The following is a 19,246-nucleotide window of genomic DNA, read 5'->3' on the forward strand; positions in this document are numbered from 1 at the left end:
CCCATTGCTTGTTTAATTTTCAAGGACGATCATATTTTCATATGATGCTCGTAGTTTGATTTAGATGCCAACCTTTTTTAAGGCTGGGTCAGTCACGCTCCTGGCTCTACTCTCCCTGTTAATTTGTTGACTCGCCCACCCCTAGAGATGACACTCCACCTAAGCAAGATAATTGTTCATATCCTGGTTCCGAAAAAGTACTTTACTGTTGGTGTGCTCTGATATGGGACTACGTATCCATCACAAAACGTAATCAAAAGCGGTGGCCATCTTTGAAGTTCACAGAAACCAGCATGAAAACTATTAACATCTGGCAACATTTAGCGAATTCCAACGCATTGTATTACAAGTGTATTGAAACTCATAATTTTGTACAAAGAAAACATCTTTACAATATTGATAAAGCAAAATCTTGAGAAAGTGTTTAATGGAACTATATATGCATATTGCAATTGTCAAAGCTAATTCTCTTTTTTTTCACTGAACTGAAGAACTTAGTGTAATTTGGCGACTGTATTTTTTCGGTAAACGTGTTTGGATGAATTGCTTCCGTGTTTGCCTCTTTTATATTTGTATTCCTTTAAGACGTTGCGCTTGCGCAACTGTGGGCTTTCTGTCACCTTCCTTGTCGGCGCATGCGTGCCAGGATTGCGTTGGTTTGAAGCTTTTAGTTTTACTTCGCGGATTCAGTATAAGAGGGCGGCTTGTGCTTTTGGTAACCTAGATATACCACGCGCCTTGAGTGCTGTGCCACTGTCAATCTAAGACTTCAAAGTTCGGATAGGTGGTACGTATACATGCATCATACTCTGTTTTGCGTTATTTAGCGTGTTTTGAAACGATGCGTGGGAAGAATTCACAGCTGTCCTCAGCCCATGACTGTCTCACAGTAGTTTGGGAACCGATACAGCTAAAACATCCTTTGGTGGTTTGGGGGATGCTTTCTTGATAAGTGTGCTGTTGAAAACTAGTTTATGCTTTATTGCTTACCAGGGGTGCTCTGCCTTAAATCCCTTCTCATCTTACGACCGTCTTAACGCAGGTGTCAACACATTGACTGCTCACAATGCTTTAAGTACGTAATCCATGACTAAAAAAAATTCTAGTTTACGTGTCAAGAATTTTAGATTCTATTAAGGACACGGAGGCGAGTATTATGCCTTTCCTTCTTTGCTGTATATTACAAGTAGAAAAACACACCAGCCAATCAGAACAATTTTTTAAATTAAGATGACATTTCCCCTAGTCAAAACGTCATGTCCCCTGCGCCAGTGACTGGACTAGCCCTACAAATGCTCAAACCGGTTCCATATTCCTTCTCATTCTTTGCCTAACTGGAGCTTGAAATGGACAACGAACCTCTGACCTAGTTAAGTCAAGTTCATTCAGAATACTTTTAACAGCCATAACACTACTGACGACCGACAGGGTCTGGAAATCTTGCACCGCGAGGGAAACTGTATTCCTTCATCCGGTCTTCTGTTCCGAATCTGTAAAATAATAATAGATGAGCTGGTAATTTCCAGTCTCTGATATATCATTCGTTATCGCAAATATCTCAATCTGGGAGGGAAAACAATTTATAAGAATATATCACATTGATGCATCATTAAAATTGCAATATACAGTATTAAAGTATATACCATTAAATGAACACATACATGAATGATTAACTAAATAAATGGGAGGGATAATACTCGCCACCGTGTCCTTAATAGAATCAAAAATTCTTGACGCGTAAGCTAGAAGATTTTTTATTCTATGTCCGAACCGGAGGCTTCGTATTATGCTTGTTTAAAGCTGTTGTAACACTAAGGAAGCCACATCTTGTATAAGTTTGTAATAGAATGTTTCAAACGTTGAATCAGCTGACCAATTTCCTGCTTCCATGATGTCTTCCAACTGTGAACCTAAGGCATAAGACTTTGAGGCGATGGCTCCTCGCACTGAATGTGGACCATAAATTGATGTGTCTATGCCTGCTTCTGGCAAAATCCATTTCACCCAGCGAGCTAATGTAGCTGATGACATTGGGTGAAATGGTTTTTTGACCGCTGTTAGACTGTCTAAATTCCCACTTGCGGTCCTCGTATTCTTTTAGACAATGTACAACACAAAGTTTCTGGTTTTCCTGAAAAATGGGATCGGAAATCTGTTTAGAAAAGGCTTTTGTGCGTCTCGAATTGGAGAACGAGACCCCGTCCGGTGAAAACACACGACCAGCGAGATCTAAAGCCTTGACATCAGATACTCTTTTGCATGACACTAAGCACAAGAGAAGCATTAATTTGGCTGAGAGCTGCTTTCTAGACAGGTCAGCGTTACATGGCCAACGTTCTAAAACCTTTAGAACGATGTTGATGTCCCACAGAGCTGAGTATTTAGGAATAGGAGGATTTAGCTAGGTGAATGCCTTACATTACTCTACTTACCGGAGGGTGTTCCCCTATAAGCTTACCATCCAGAAGGTTATGCCCAGCAGAAATGGCTGACCGGAAATTGTTGACCGAACAATAACTAAGACCATTGGAGGCCATTTCGGCTAAGAAATTGATGATCAAGGCAATGGGGGGCCCCCAATGGATCAACATTCTGTGAGTCGCACCAACCCATCCACCTACGCCATGGTGAGGTATATCTCTTGTGAGTGGAGTCAGCCCAAGATGTGGTGATGAAGTTAACAGCTTGTTCCAAAAGGTTCGGCACAAACCACCTTGTCCTGAAATGCGCCAGGCCATGAGTTGAAGGCTTTCCTCTTGAAGAAGAGGGTGCCTGTTGCCTATTGGATCCGTCAAAAGATCCGGTAACAAGGGAATCATCACAGGGCAATCTAGCGACATTTCCAGCAAAATTGGGAACCAGTGCTGTGCTCCACAGAGAGGAGTGACCATGATCAGATCGGCTTGTTGACAAAGGATTAGTGCTGCAACCCTCGGGGTCATGGGAAATGGTGAAAAGGCATATTGCAGATCCCCCGCCCCCCCTCTCTGCTGGAGAAAGCCATCTGTGGCCTTGGCCAGAGGATCCAGTAGTATCTTCAATTCGCTGGAGTATCTGAGGTATCTCGCGTTCCAGTCTGCCACTGCATTGCACTGACCTGGCAGATATTCTGCTGTTACCGAAATGTGGTGTTGGAGACAGAACTGCCAAAAGTTCTTTGCTATCTCCGTCAAGGTACGGGAGGGCATTCTAATAACCCCTCCCCCACCCCCCAGTTTGTTGAAATAGCAAACTGCTGAGATATTATCCATCTGCAGCAGAATGCAACATTTGGAAAGAGGAGCCAAAGCCTGGATTGCGAAGGACCCGGCTAACAGCTCTAAGCAATTGATGTGCAGTTGGGATTCTTCTAAGGACCATCGACCCCCGGTGGAGATTCTGGTGCCCCAGCCCCACCAACTGGCATCTGATTCCAGTACTACATCTGGTTGAGAACCGAAAATGGCCTTGCCATTCCATGCCGACGTGTGTCCTGGACACCACTGAAGTTCGGCTCTGGTCTCTGCATTCAGAGCTGTGAGATCTGAGTAACCTACTCCCTTCTGAAGGTGTCTGATCTTCAATTGTTGAAGGGCCCTGTAATGAGGAGGGGCACAAAAGATTGCCTGCATCAAAGATGCCAGGAGACCTACAATCCGGTCTGGGGATCTGAGGGAGATGAGATGAGATGAGACTTGAGGAGGACAGACTTTATTTCCTTCTGAACGGTCTTTAGTTTTTGAGGGGGAAGAGAGAGGACTGGGAGTTGATCTGGAAGCCAAAAAACTCTATGCACTGAGAGGGTGAAAGGACAGATTTCTTCTTGTTGATAAGGAAGCCTAGATCCTGTAACAACTGCACCATCTAATTCAGGCGTACCATGAGTGTGTAACGCTATTGGGCTATAATGAGGAAGTTGTCTAAATAAATTATAAGACAAACGCCCCTGGAGCGGGGAGCCTCTACCACCGGACGCAGCACCTTGGTGAAGCACCAAGGAGCAGATGATATGCCAAAAGGTAGAACTGTGAAATGAAACCACTGGCCCTTCCATTTGAAATTTTAGGAATTTCCGGTGAGGATGCCAAATTGGAATCGAGAGATAAGCGTCATTCAGATCCAGTCGGACCATCCAGTCACCCTCTTTGAGGATGTCCCTCAGAAGGTGGATTCTCTCCATTTTGAAATGGCGGTAGAGAAGCCAACCGTTGAAATCCTTCAGATTTATGACCAGACGTGAACCTCCCCCTTTTTTCGGGACTACGAAAAAGTTGCTGCAGAATTCGGGAAAGTCCAGGAGGCAGTGACATATTGCATCCTTGCGCAAGAGCTGATCTATTTCCTGTTGAATAAACCCCTGATCTGAATGGGAACAATGGAGAGGGGGGAATATAGAGTCTGTTGGGGAACTCTGTAAAATTCTAGCCTGAAACTCAGAAGCGGGCAGGTGTCCATGAAAAACCGTGTCCTGCCCCCCCAAGGTTACAGACGTAGGTGAAATTAGGCTCACCTTGGTTATTTGCTCCTGGATTGTATTCAGCATGGGTTCTGTAGGAGCCTCTGTTGTAACGGGGCTGACCTCCCCGGTTCCTGTCAGGGTAGAAGGGATACTTGTTTTGGTTGTAGTAACCAAGACCTCCAGAGGAGGTGGAAGGGCTGCGGTTACAGTTGGCGAAAAGGCTGGGCAGTCGCCCTCTGTAACATCCGGCCTTTGCGAAAAGACACTGGTTTAACACTTTTGAGATAGAGGTTTGTGCTTTGTCTAGGGTCGTAAAAGTGTGAACAAACTACCCTAGATCTTCCACAAATTTTTCGCCAAAGAGAACCCCATTGGCAAGGGTTCCGGGTTCTGCATGTGCCGGTTCAGAGAGTTTAGGTTCTATGCGCATAAACACTGATCTTCTGCGCTCCACTGATAAAGTGTAATTTGCATTGCCTAAAAGGCAGAGAGCACATTGAGCCCAGCCTGCCAGAGTGTCCGGATCGACAGGGGTGTCGGACTGTTTGGCCGCCACAGCCATGTCTAGGATCTTGCATAATGGGCCCGAGATGTCCAATAACTTATCCTGGCAGGCCTTCCAGGATCTGTCAATCCCTTTCTTAGGGTCTTTTGATGACCGCTTCAGGAAGCTGACAAGGTTAGCGTCGAGCTCGAGGGTCTCCGCTACTTTGTGTGGGATGTCAGGAAAGGGACACTCTGATTTCACCCTGTTGCGGACATCAAATGCCTTAGGAAGCCTTAGGAAGCCCGTCATGGGTGAATTCCGCAACAGGTGGAAGAGGCAGCCAATTGGAAGAGTGAGGATGGACAATATTGTTCGGTTCAAAATCAAGGGTGGAGCCTTCTGGATGTATAGGCTCTGAGGGGAAGGGGTGTGGGCCTGTGGGTCATGCCTGTGACTCTTGGTGGCTCGGAATGAGTCCGTGTCATCAGAGTCCGAGCTGGAGTAAGAGGCTTCCGTGTCACTGTCTGGGTGAAAGTCGTCCGGAGGGGCGGAGCTAGTGGATGCATTGAGGGTGGAGTATGCGGGGTCTGAGGCGAAAGCCTGGGAAATGCGTGCCATGGTCTTGTCACGTAGCCAGTTGGAGGGGTGTGGAATCTCGTCCCCTTGGGCAAGTGGGGCGGGCAAGCAGGTTTGCGTCAAAAGGGAAACAGAAAGCGCGTATATTTTTAGTTGGCGCGCAATGGGTTGCAGAGCCACCACCAGGGCCCTGTTCACTGATTGTTCACGCCCTGGACGCCTCTGTCGCACAATGTGACCTGCCAGAATAAGGTCTTCATCCGTCTGGGGCAGACTGTCAGGGAATTCTTTTTAGGCCATAATACAGTGTAGAATGGTAGGCCAACAAAGTTGATGAATTTCAAGCTCGGGCAGCCCACTTTAACGTAGATGTGTCGCTATGGGGGGCCAAGTGAAGTTGAATTAAACTGAATCCTAGCTGCAAAGCTTTGCAAACCGTAGGATTATGCCCCTCAGGAGTTACCCTGTAATTGCCTGATCTTGCCCTGGCGTAGGGCGTATGGGAGACATTATCCCTGCCAAAATAGCTGGATTATGATGCTGGCAGGGGCCCACAACTTGCTGAGGCCGTGTGTGTAGCTCGCGTCCCGATATACACTTGGGACCACCTGCTGCGCAAAGACGCGTGCAGGGTGAGCTAAAACTAGGACTGTTTTGTCCTCATGCACTGCAGCGTGTCATCTCCTGCCCCCAGACGCACATGTCGGGTGCCGGCAGCGACTCGGCGAGCGGAGCGCTCGGCCGTGCACAATTGTCAAAATCGATGAGTAGTGTAGAGAATAAATAAATTACGACTATTCACTTATTTTCTCTCCTCGGAGTAGCAAAGAAAGAGGAGGAATATGGAACCAGGTCGAGCATTTGTAGGGCTAATCCCGTCATTGGCACAGAGGGCATGACGTTTTGACTATGGGAAATGTAGTCTTTATAAAAAAAAAAAATTCTGATTGGCTTCTGTGTTTTCTACTTGTAAAAAAACAGCAAAGAAGGAAAGGCATAATACGAAGCTTCCTGTCCTGACATAGAATCATACATTCCTCACAATGTTACGGCCCAATTCAACTTCTTTCGAAAACAGCATGCAACAAAATGCCATAGGCATTTTCAAATTTACAGTACGTCGTTGTCTACCCGCAGCCTCTGTATTGTCAAGCCACCCTTTTCAAGTCACTGCCGGCAGCTCAGTCAGTGGTGGTGCATAGAGTTAACAACACAGGAGGGCTCCAAGCCCTTTACTGAACACAGAGAGTCTTGCATGCGCATAGCTCGACCCTAAAAAGGACGCTTTCTGGACCAAGAGCTACCTTTCTGCCAAATTTAGTGTAATTCTGTCCAGTGGTTCGGGTGCTATTGCTGTTCAAAATCTCTATGGAAAAATGCATGGGGAAAAAGCGTTTTGGGATCCTCCATTTTTCTCGGCCCTTGCTTGACAGATCACCCTGAAACTTTCTAGACAGACGCTAAAGTGAGTGTTGTATTGTCTCGGAAAATGTCATGAAGATTCACTAAATGGTGCCAAAATTATTAGCAAAAAAAAATGCTTTTTCTATATAAACTAGGTCCTAACTATAACTAGCAACCACCAGTAGGTAATAAAAAACCTTATTAGGTCTTTGAAATACTGTACTTTGCTCCTTCGAGAGTCGTATCAAGGGTATTCAGTACTATGTATAATCATAAAGTTGTTTAGGTATGTGTTTTCTTTCATTTGTGCAGCCAAGAGCATATCGTATTATATTTATCATTTGAATGCTAGTCTGCCCAAACTAGACTACAACTAGCACAACAGTGGCATAAATTATAAGTGTGCTCACTTTAGCTTGATAAGTGAGAATATGAACCATTTGGAGTTCTGATTTGGTGTACCTGTGTTGAGTGCTTAGAATAATTATGTTGCTCCAGGTTATGGAGTTTGATGAATTCTGGTTTGTTAATTCTGAGTTGCAATTGGCAATGTCAGTGAGGATAGAGAGCCTCATTTTTAGGTCTCATCTATCAGAGGGCACATGTTGTCTGTTTGCAAAAACAGCTTTTGACACCTTGATGTGGGCTTATAGCCTTCTCATTGCTTGGCTTTACTGTCTATCTCATTTGCTTGCTTTTCATTCATTAGCTTGTGTGGGTTGTCCTTCCTTTCCTTGTGTTTGTCCCTTCTCTGGGGAATGCACCCATTACTTGCATCCTTCAACTGCTCGTATTTCAAACACAATTTTTTTTTGGGCTAAGCACTTAGAGTGCATATGTTTTCCAGCTGTCTCCACCACATACTTCTCTCCACCGGCTGCATTCTATATTGCTCTCTATTGCCCATGTGCTTCTCCCCACCCCTTCCACATTGCGCTCAGTGGCTTTCTGCCGCACACTGCTCTCCATGTGGCTTCCTGCCACTCACCTGCACCCTCTGAGGCTGTTTCTCCCCCACCTGCACCCTCTGTGTTGGTCCCCCACCCACCTGCACCCTCTGTGTTGGTCCCCCACCCACCTGCACCCTCTGTGTTGGTCCACCCCCCCACCTGCACCCTCTGTGTTGGTCCACCCCCCCCCACCTGCACCCTCTGTGTTGGTCCACCCCCCCCACCTGCACCCTCTGTGTTGGTCCCCCCCCCACCTGCACCCTCTGTGTTGGTCCCCCCCCCCACCTGCACCCTCTGTGTTGGTCCCCCCCCCCCACCTGCACCCTCTGTGTTGGTCCCCCCCCCCACCTGCACCCTCTGTGTTGGTCCCCCCCCCCACCTGCACCCTCTGTGTTGGTCCCCCCCCCACCTGCACCCTCTGTGTTGGTCCCCCCCCCACCTGCACCCTCTGTGTTGGTCCCCCCCCCACCTGCACCCTCTGTGTTGGTCCCCCCCCCCACCTGCACCCTCTGTGTTGGTCCCCCCCCCCACCTGCACCCTCTGTGTTGGTCCCCCCCCACCTGCACCCTCTGTGTTGGTCCCCCCCCACCTGCACCCTCTGTGTTGGTCCCCCCCCACCTGCACCCTCTGTGTTGGTCCCCCCCCCACCTGCACCCTCTGTGTTGGTCCCCCCCCCCACCTGCACCCTCTGTGTTGGTCCACCCCCCACCTGCACCCTCTGTGTTGGTCCACCCCCCACCTGCACCCTCTGTGTTGGTCCACCCCCCACCTGCACCCTCTGTGTTGGTCCACCCCCCACCTGCACCCTCTGTGTTGGTCCACCCCCCACCTGCACCCTCTGTGTTGGTCCACCCCCCACCTGCACCCTCTGTGTTGGTCCACCCCCCACCTGCACCCTCTGTGTTGGTCCACCCCCCACCTGCACCCTCTGTGTTGGTCCACCCCCCACCTGCACCCTCTGTGTTGGTCCACCCCCCACCTGCACCCTCTGTGTTGGTCCACCCCCCCACCTGCACCCTCTGTGTTGGTCCCCCCCCCACCTGCACCCTCTGTGTTGGTCCCCCCCCCCACCTGCACCCTCTGTGTTGGTCCCCCCCCACCTGCACCCTCTGTGTTGGTCCCCCCCCCCACCTGCACCCTCTGTGTTGGTCCACCCCCCACCTGCACCCTCTGTGTTGGTCCCCACCTGCACCCTCTGTGTTGGTCCACCCCCCACCTGCACCCTCTGTGTTGGTCCACCCCCCACCTGCACCCTCTGTGTTGGTCCACCCCCCACCTGCACCCTCTGTGTTGGTCCACCCCCCACCTGCACCCTCTGTGTTGGTCCACCCCCCACCTGCACCCTCTGTGTTGGTCCACCCCCCACCTGCACCCTCTGTGTTGGTCCCCCCCCCACCTGCACCCTCTGTGTTGGTCCCCCCCCCACCTGCACCCTCTGTGTTGGCCCCCCCCCCCCCACCTGCACCCTCTGTGTTGGTCCCCCCCCCCACCTGCACCCTCTGTGTTGGTCCCCCCCCCCACCTGCACCCTCTGTGTTGGTCCCCCCACCCACCTGCACCCTCTGTGTTGGTCCCCCCACCCACCTGCGCCCTCTTTGTTGGTCCCACCCACCTGCGCCCTAATGTTGGTCCCACCCATCTGCGCCCTATTGTTGGACCTGCGCCCTATTGTTGGCCCCACCCGCGCCTTATTGTTGTCCCCACCCACCTGGCCCCTATTCTTGGCCCTGCGCCCTATTGTTGGTCCCACCCACTGGTCCCACCCACCTGCGCCCTTTTGTTGGTCCCACCCACCTGCGCCCTTTTGTTGGTCTCCCCCCACCTGCGCCCTTTTGTTGGTCCCACCCACCTGCGCCCTTTTGTTGGTCCCACCCACCTGCGCCCTTTTGTTGGTCTCCCCCCACCTGCGCCCTTTTGTTGGTCTCCCCCCACCTGCGCCCTTTTGTTGGTCTCCCCCCACCTGCGCCCTTTTGTTGGTCTCCCCCCACCTGCGCCCTTTTGTTGGTCTCCCCCCACCTGCGCCCTTTTGTTGGTCTCCCCCCACCTGCGCCCTTTTGTTGGTCTCCCCCCACCTGCGCCCTTTTGTTGGTCTCCCCCCACCTGCGCCCTTTTGTTGGTCTCCCCCCACCTGCGCCCTTTTGTTGGTCTCCCCCCACCTGCGCCCTTTTGTTGGTCTCCCCCCACCTGCGCCCTTTTGTTGGTCTCCCCCCACCTGCGCCCTTTTGTTGGTCTCCCCCCACCTGCGCCCTTTTGTTGGTCTCCCCCCACCTGCGCCCTTTTGTTGGTCTCCCCCCACCTGCGCCCTTTTGTTGGTCTCCCCCCACCTGCGCCCTTTTGTTGGTCTCCCCCCACCTGCGCCCTTTTGTTGGTCTCCCCCCACCTGCGCCCTTTTGTTGGTTCCCCCCCCCACCTGCGCCCTTTTGTCTGTTCCCCCCCCCCACCTGCGCCCTTTTGTCGGTTCCCCCCCCCCACCTGCGCCCTTTTGTCGGTTTCCCCCCCACCTGCGCCCTTTTGTCGGTTTCCCCCCACCTGCGCCCTTTTGTCGGTTTCCCCCCCACCTGCGCCCTTTTGTCGGTTTCCCCCCCACCTGCGCCCTTTTGTCGGTTTCCCCCCCACCTGCGCCCTTTTGTCGGTTTCCCCCCCACCTGCGCCCTTTTGTCGGTTTCCCCCCCACCTGCGCCCTTTTGTCGGTTTCCCCCCCACCTGCGCCCTTTTGTCGGTTTTCCCCCCCACCTGCGCCCTTTTGTCGGTTTTCCCCCCACCTGCGCCCTTTTGTCGGTTTTCCCCCCACCTGCGCCCTTTTGTCGGTTTTCCCCCCACCTGCGCCCTTTTGTCGGTTTTCCCCCCACCTGCGCCCTTTTGTCGGTTTCCCCCCCCCACCTGCCCCCTTTTGTCGGTTCCCCCCCACCTGCGCTCTTTTGTATTTTTTCATATTGAAGACGTGCATGCATGGTGCACTCACAATTTTTAGACTTTTAGCTGTGCAACCTGGCTAAAAACTATTGGCAAAGCCAATATGTCTCAGTGGTGAGACCTATTGGTTTTGCCAGTGCTTGGTTTACTGGGGTCATTTGCTTTTCGATTAAGGGTTGAGTATGAGTTGGGATGATCACCCAACCTGCCATGGCCAGCCAACTCCCATAGGACATGGTTTTCGGCATACAAAGTGGGGTTGACCACAGAGCCTGACTGTTAACTACAGGTACCTAATCCATTCTGGATGGCCAAGCCTTGCAGCGCACTGCCTCTGGCTGTGCGTTTCAGCAATTGGCCTCAGGACCTAGTCTTCTGCAACAAGGGTGGCTACAGGACCTAACCTATTGTGGGGGACCAGTTAGCTATTCAGCTCTCAACCTTAGGCTATGTGTATTAGAGTATGATCGCAGGGCCTGGCCTTTCTCTGTCTTAGTCAAAGGGCCACATGTACAAAATATAGGATTTGCGACTCACAAAACCATATGTTCAATAGTGTCAGTGACACTGTTTGCCATTCGCAAGGTTGTCGCAAATGACGTACCTCATGGATATTCATGAGGTAGGTCGCAATTTGCGCCCCTTGGGAATGGCCGCCCTCCCAGGGATGGTGGCCTGCTGGAGACAGCAGACCACCATTTCTGTGACTGCTTTTAAATAAAGCTGTTTTTTTTTTTTTTTTTTTTTTTTAATGCAGCCCGTTTTCCTTACAAGAAAGCGAGATGCACTTCAGAAACAAAAAATGAAGCGTTTTCGTTTCATTTTTTCAGAGCAGGTTGTGTTCCGGACAACTGCCTTCTCTGAAAAAAAAAATTCGGTGCCATTCACAAAGGGGAAGGGGTCCCATTGCGAATTGGTTAGCAGCTGTTTGAAACTGGTGCTAACTGCGATGACTGTGACTCGCAATTAGGAAGGGAGCACCCCTTCCTAATTGCGACTCGCAAACCCTTTTTGAGATTTTGAAAATAGTTTACCGAAACGCAAAAATGGGTCTGTACACCCCAAAGTGCATTTTGCACGTTGCAAACGGCCCAATTCACCGTTTGCGACGTGCAAAATGCTACGTACATGTGACCCAAAGTTCTTTGATTAAAAATGAGTCCCACTTCCCTAAATGAATGCTGGTGTCCACCACCTGAAATGCAAACACAAATTAAGCACTAAGGTCGGTGTAGTAAAAGGGCAATGAAGCAGCTCTGGTCAGCCTAAGTCATTGTGACCTCCAACGCCCAATCGTAAAATTATTTTTTTGCCAGTTTGCATGCTCCCCCCCCCCCAACATCAGTACTAATGAAGGCTTAAGATGTAGATTCAGCGCATAATAAGCACATTTTCAGCGTTCAGCAGGTGTCCATGATGTTGGAAATGTGTTCTTGACATTAACAGGGGGCCCTCAATGTCTAAAGAAGTACCTCTGACTTCAATTGTGGTATAAGACAAGTAAATGGCTACACCAAGGCCAGAAAGTGATGTGCCTTAGCAGAGTGTTCATGTCTTGGCAGAGAATTGTGATTCTTACAGATTTTATTGAACAAAGAATCATAATTTTATTAAAGACAAGGAAGCTAGCATTATGCATATACCTTTTATTCACCACCCCTGAGCAGCCACTTAAAAGCTTCCAGAGTAGAATCAACACACATCACAATAGAATAGAACTTTAAGTCCCATAAGTACAGCCTGTCCTCCTTATTCTCCCTGTTTTGTTTGTCCTCTTTCCATTGCTGTAGTTGAACCTCTTAATTGACATTCCCTTATCCTCGACTATATAGAAAAATAAGAATTCTCATTTAAACCATTTCTAGCAAAACTCCAACAATAGAATACATATTTTATAACACATGAAACCATCAACTGTAATAAATCTCATATCTTGATACAATAGTGCAAAGAAATACAACTGATATCTGTTAGGGATGGGTGGGCGGGATAATGCTAGCCCCCTTGTCTTTAATAAAATCTTGATTCTTTGTTCAGTAAAACCTATAAGAATTGCAATTTTATGTCAAGACAGGAGGCTAGCATTATGCACGTTCAAAGCTTAGTAAAGCATATTTAGAAACATGCTCAACATCTGTGTAATAATATCTCCTAAATGTTCCAGTCCCATCATACATAACTTGCTTGCCAACGCACGTCCTATAGAATGAGTTGTAAATTTAATCGAATCCACACCTGCTTCATGCATCTCAGCTTTAACCCAAATAGTAATTGTAGCATTTGCTACTGCTTAAATGATGTTACATATGAAATAAATAATTTATTATCCACCACTTGCCTGTTTTCCAACACTCTGTTCTCATATTCTTTCATACATCTTACCACACAACTTTGAAATTTCATCAAACCTGGAATAAATATGGATTCAGACATTGTCTTAGTCTGTTTGTAAATTTCAAAATTCACTCCTGGTCAAAAATACCTATGTGATATTGCGAAGGCAGTCACATCTGACACCCTTGTAAAGAACTCAAACATGGCAAAGAGGCCACTTTCCTTCTTAATTCCCTTATTTCCAAAAACCTATTATCTGGCCAAGCTATAAATAATTTTAATACTAAATCCACGTCCCACAAGGTCTGGTATCTAACCTTAGGTGGTCTTTTCAATCAAATCCCTTTCATTACTGTACATATCGGGGAGTTCCTGCCAATTGATATTCCTTGTTGTAATGAATGACAAGCTGCAATTGCAGATCTATAACCATTAACTGTCCTGTAAGATAATCCTTTATCAAACAAATCCGCTAAAATATTTGCTGGCTTTACCTCATTAACTTCCAGGGGATCTGAATCCCTCTCCAAGCACCAACATAACCAAACTTTCATGCTCCTTTATACTTCTTTCTGGTTCCTGGGGCTCAAGATTTATCAAGTAAATTTGAAGCTGTTCCTGAAAGCCTTGTGAATCTTTCAGAACACCTAATATTTTCCATACTACAAGGTTCATAGAACTTGATTCTACTAAAGGATGTTCTTTTCATTCTGCGCCCATCAGAAGTCCCTTGTGAGACCATATCATCTACGGTATTTCCACTGTCATTTCCACGACTGTTGGAAACCGCACCAGAGTTTTCCAGAAAGGATTCACCAATACCAACTGACAATCCCTGCCTCCGTACCTGTACCAAAATTCTCTATATCATTGTAAAAGGCAGAAAGGCATAACCTTTCACTTTCGACCAGTCCAGGGTAAATACATCTGTTGCCACTGCGCCCGGACCCGGTTTCCAACTCATGTACCTCTTGAACTGATAAATTAGTCTTGATGCATACTAATCTACCTCCAATGGACCTAAAAGCTTCTGAATCCTCTTGAAGAGATTGATTTTCAACTTCCAGTCGCTGGAATCACTCAAGTTACTTGAATACCGATCTGCTTTTACATTCACATTCTCTGAAAAATGTTCTACTTTCAAGCCTATCTTGTGTTCCAAACAAAACTCCCATATTTCTTGTGCTAATCCTGTTAATTTCTTAGATCTGCTTCCTCCCAGTCTGTTTATATAAGTAACAGCCGTCACGTTGTCCATCCTCATCAAGACTGAACTCCCCATCAAACTCTTTCTGAAACAACGAAGGGCAAACAACCCCGCCTGCATCTCCCCCAAAAATTATATGTTCTACCTTTTCTGCCCAATTCCAAAGTCCCCAACCCAAGGTGCTCGCATCTGTTTCTGTCACAAAGTTTGGTGGTAAAGCGGAGGTAGCCTGACCATTCCAGGCTTCCAAATTCTCCTTCTACCAATTTAGTTCTTCCTGTGCTTCCTGTGTCATAGTCACCACCTCTCCATACCAAAGGCCTTTCCTCAAACCATACGTCTTTAAACGTTGTAGCGCCATGTAGTGTAAAGGACATGGAAAAAACGCTTGAATGCAAGATGATAGAAGACCAATAATTTGAGGTAAATCCCTCATTTTTACATTTTTTTTCTGCTTTAATCTCACTTCCTCACTTATCTTGTTTTGTTTCCTCTCTGGAAGTTCTAAGTGACTCACCCTTGTATCTATTAAAAAATCTATTTCCTTTGTTGAAACTAATATTGATTTATCTGTGTTTATTATGATCCCTAAGTGTTGAAATAAAAGTCATTTTTTATGAGGTTGAGCTATTTTTACGTCCTCCTCGACCCCCTTCTGGCCATTTGACAATGAGCAGGTGTTCTGTTCAGTCAGAAAGTAAAGGAGCAATAAAGTCCCCTTTAAATCTTATGTGGTCATTTGCTCTGTGTTGAGAGACAGAGGCCAAAAGTCAGTTTGTCTTGCAATTAATTTCCGTTCTCGCTGCAGAGTTCCAGGATTTTGTAAGGTGAACTTCTCTGATCTGCTGTAAGAAGAGTTGTTTAAATGTTTGTTATGGAAAACCTGACACCATACAGTCTTTAATTTCACAGTATGTCAACTGTACAAACATTTAAAAATATTCTTCAGTAGTTGTGAAAGCCCATTTTTTGTACTTAAGTGTGATGAAATTTAAAAGGACGAAAACAAGTCAGAACTCTTAGTGATGTGCAGAAGATAAATATGTTTTCTGAAACCTAATTTTCACTGATTATTGTTAATACTCTATATGGTTTTATCACTAAAGCTGCAAGTTAGTGGGAAGGTTTTTGGACATTTCTTGGAAATGTGCTGTCTGTAAATGACAGTATGCTACCACATCATACTTTAGTAATATATTTATTAAAAGTGAGGGTTTAAACATAAACTAAGAAACACTCCTTCCTCAATGTCAATGCTATCAGTAAACTAAGAGGCAAGTCATGTATCATTTACCCCTATACGTGGGCTAGATTTTCATTATCCATGGAGCAAACGTTTTGTCTATTTAATCAAACAAAATAGTTTATTTGTACATCAAAAATACTGAGCTCACATTTGAAGGTGCACTCTTATGTGAGAATGAAGAAAAAGGCGACTCTGTAACTGATTGCTTAGGATCACTCAATTTGAGACTCGTTTACCGGGCAAGTACACAAGTTAGGTCGAGTAGATTATTCAAGTTACTTGAACTGCAGGTCTAGTAACATTTTTTAAATAATTTTTCGAGGCCTGAAATAAATGATTAGTCTTATTCTTCTCTCACTCCAATAACCCATTACTGGTCTCATGACTTTTGTGAAACACCAATGAGCCGATAATAAACCAAATGGGAGACAAAGAAACTGATACAGTTGTCCCTTCCATCAAAATTGTAGAAATGTCTGACTCTCCCCTGCCACTAGAATTGGGAAACATGCATCTTTTAGATCCAGTTTCACCACCCAATCCAGCTTCTGTAGAATATCTCTCAATAAATGTATCTCTTCCCTTTTAAAATGTCGATATGTTACAAACTGATTCAGGACTCACAAATTTATTACAGGTCTCCGCCATTTGTCCTTCTTCTCTACTAGGAATTAGTTATTCGCAAAACCTTTGCCTTCCTCCTCTATTGTCTCCATTGCCTTCTTTTGCAGCATACACCTCATTTCTTCCTGGACAATATTTTCCAAGTCCTGGTGAAACACTAATTCCTTTGGTTCTAGAATTTGGAAAGGTTCTTGATTGAATTCTATATAGTAACCTCCTACTGTTTGTAAAACCCAAGCGTCTTGAGTTATCAATTCCCAATTGTGTCTGAAAAATCTCAACCTTCCTCCCACACTTGAAGGGATAAATGTTGTGAAATTCTTAATAATCACCTTGTCCTTGAATTTGGATATTATTCTGGCCTCTACCACGAGCTCTCCCTTTTTGCGGATAGAAATTAGTCTATATTGATTCCCTCTGAAGACACTATGCCCGGACAGTTTTCTGTCTTTTCTTTATTTAGAAATCCAGCGTTCGCATTACCTAGAAAACAAATTGCTCAAATACTTTTCTGGGATCCTTCCCTAACTTAAACATTTTATTAATTCTGTGTCCAAATTAGGTATCATTGTAACTTTGTCAATTACAGACTGTGAACATTCAGCTTTCATGATATTCCTTTCCTCTTTCTCTAATGGCCTGCGTGTTCTTCCCTTAATATAATCTAATATGTGTCAAAGGTCAACAATCCTTACCCCTTGGGTGCTGAATTTCTTTAGTATTGGACAACGTTTCCCCAAAAGGGTCCATTACTATATTCATGTCATTGCTTTTCTGCTTTGAATTGATGTCATCATCAATATCCATATCATCTTTATATTCTAAATCAAGAATCTGTCCATCCAAATCTGATTTAACAGCATGTGATTCAATTTCCTCCGTAAATGGATCATTTATTTCAGTGTGTAACTGATTTTTACTCATGCCGCATAGGACATCAGAATTTCTTGAACTGCTATAGGTTCCTTTATTAGATGATACGTCCTGCGTATGTTTTTGTTTTTTAAAACACTTATAGCCAAGACCTGTATTTAAGTCCTCTTCATCAGATATGGAAAAATATTCCTCATCCTCCACATTCCTTTTGTCCTTATTTTATGTAAAGCTTGTTGTACTGCCTCCTGTGCAATCCCTTGTAATTCTTTTGGGAGAATTCTCCTGTGAGGAACTCTCCCCATTAGTTTCACTCATTTTCTTTTAAAATGTTCAATAATATCTCATTAATTATAATGAAAAGTGGAATTGGGAAAGAATTTAACATTTCCTGTGAGAAAAGTGCCTTCAGGAATGAAAACCATCGTTACTCAGGTGAAACTGTCAACCAATCGCGTTTGCTACTCTTGTTTCCTTGGAAACCATAAATACATCTATTTCCTTTTGTCGGAAAGTGCCACTGTTGGCATGGTTACCCGCCACTTTTTGCCTAGTGTTGATGCCAACTTTGATTGAAACTGTGCTGTGACCCTGCTAACCAGGCCCCAGCACCAGTGTTCTCTCTGTAAAACTGCACCTTTGTTTCCACAATTGGCACAGCCCTGGCACACAGTTAAATCCTTTGTAAAAGGTACCCATGGTACCAAGGAAGCTCTGTAAGGGCTGCAGCATGTATTATGCCATCCTGGGGGACCCCTTACTCAGCCCATGCCCACTGCCTTGCAGCTTGAGTCTGCTGGTGGGGAGAAAAAGGCAAAGTCTACATGGCACCCCTCTCAGGGTGCACTGTACCACAGGTGAGGGAATAATGCATGAGCAATATGCCCCTACAGTCTCTAAGTCCATTCTTAAACATTGTAAGCGCAGTGTAGCCATGTTAAGTATATTGTCTGGGAGTTTCTCATTACGAACTCCACAGCACCAGAATGGCTTCACTGAATACTGGGAAGGTTGGTATCCAACTTCTCAGCACAATAAACCCACACTGATGCCAGTGTGGGATTTATTGAGAAATGCACACAGACGGCATCTTAGAGATGCCCCCTGTATGTCAGCCCAACTGCTAGTGTAGGACTGACCAGTCTGTGGCAGCCTACCACTTTCAGATGAGTTTCTGACCGCATAGGGTGAGTGCGTTTTTGCACTCTGTGGTGATAAACAAAGACTGTCCTGGGTGGAGGTGCTTCACATCTTCCCCCCTGCAGGAACTGTAACACCTGGCTGTGAGCCTCAAAGGCTCAAACCTCGGGATACAGGGCCCCAGGGTACTCCACCTACTGGAGATGCCTGCCCCCCCGGACAAAGCCCAAGTTTTAGTGGTTAGTCTGGTGGGAAAACAGAGAGGTGTGACCCCCCCCCCCCCCCCCAGCCATGACCACCACTAATGTGTCCAGATCTGAGGTGATCCCCTCTCTGCAGAATCCTCCATCTTGGTTTGGAGGACAGGGAACAATAGGGATAGGATTGTGCTTCCCTCCCCAAAGGGAGTGGGCACAAGGAGGGTGTAGCCACCCTCAGGGACAATAGCCATTGACTACTGCCCTCTGACCCTAAAATGCCCCTAAATCTTGTATTTAAGGGCTCCCTGAACCAAGCTAGTGAGGTTCCTGGCGACCTACAAGAAAAAGGATTGCTGAGCTGAGAACCCCAGCAGAGAAGAAGGAAGACAACAACTGCTTTGGCCCCAGCCCTACCGGCCTGTCTCCTGCTTCAAAGAACCTGCAAGCAGACCAGCGACACGCCCAGCGACCTCTGACAACTCCAGAGGGCTGCCCTGCACCCCAAAGGACCAAGAACTCCTGAGGACAGCAGCTCTGTCCAAAAGAAATGTTCAACCAAGGACTCCCACCTCATTCCGGATGTGTGAGTCCTGACCCCTGTGCACTTGACGCCCACGGCCCGTGTCCAGGTGGTCCACCCAGCAAGAAAGGGTCCCCAGGCGATTGGGAGCAAGAGCCCAGCCTGGGTTGACCCCTCCAAGCTCCCATGACGATGCCTGCAGGGGGAATCCAGAGGACCCCCCTGACCCCGTGCTCCGGACAAAGATGTCCGACCACCAAAGGACCCACTGCACCCGCAGCCCCCAGGCCTTGAAAAACCTGACCCCTGGTGCAGCATCGACCAGCAGCCGTCCC

At 47.0% G+C, this 19,246-nt stretch overlaps 1 protein-coding gene across 1 annotated transcript in view; it reads left to right on the forward strand.

Moving 5' to 3' along the window:
* The first annotated feature begins 635 nt into the window (after nt 1–635).
* LOC138284101 (CDC42 small effector protein 2-B-like) overlaps nt 636–19,246 on the forward strand; it is a 228,308-nt gene continuing 209,697 nt past the window's right edge. The window contains exon 1 of the mRNA XM_069222532.1: nt 636–787. The gene's annotated coding sequence lies outside the window, so the exon portion shown is untranslated. The remainder of the gene's footprint in view (nt 788–19,246) is intronic.

The sequence above is a fragment of the Pleurodeles waltl genome, chromosome 3_1 (genome assembly GCF_031143425.1).
Source record: "Pleurodeles waltl isolate 20211129_DDA chromosome 3_1, aPleWal1.hap1.20221129, whole genome shotgun sequence".
Taxonomy (NCBI): Eukaryota; Metazoa; Chordata; class Amphibia; order Caudata; family Salamandridae; genus Pleurodeles; species Pleurodeles waltl.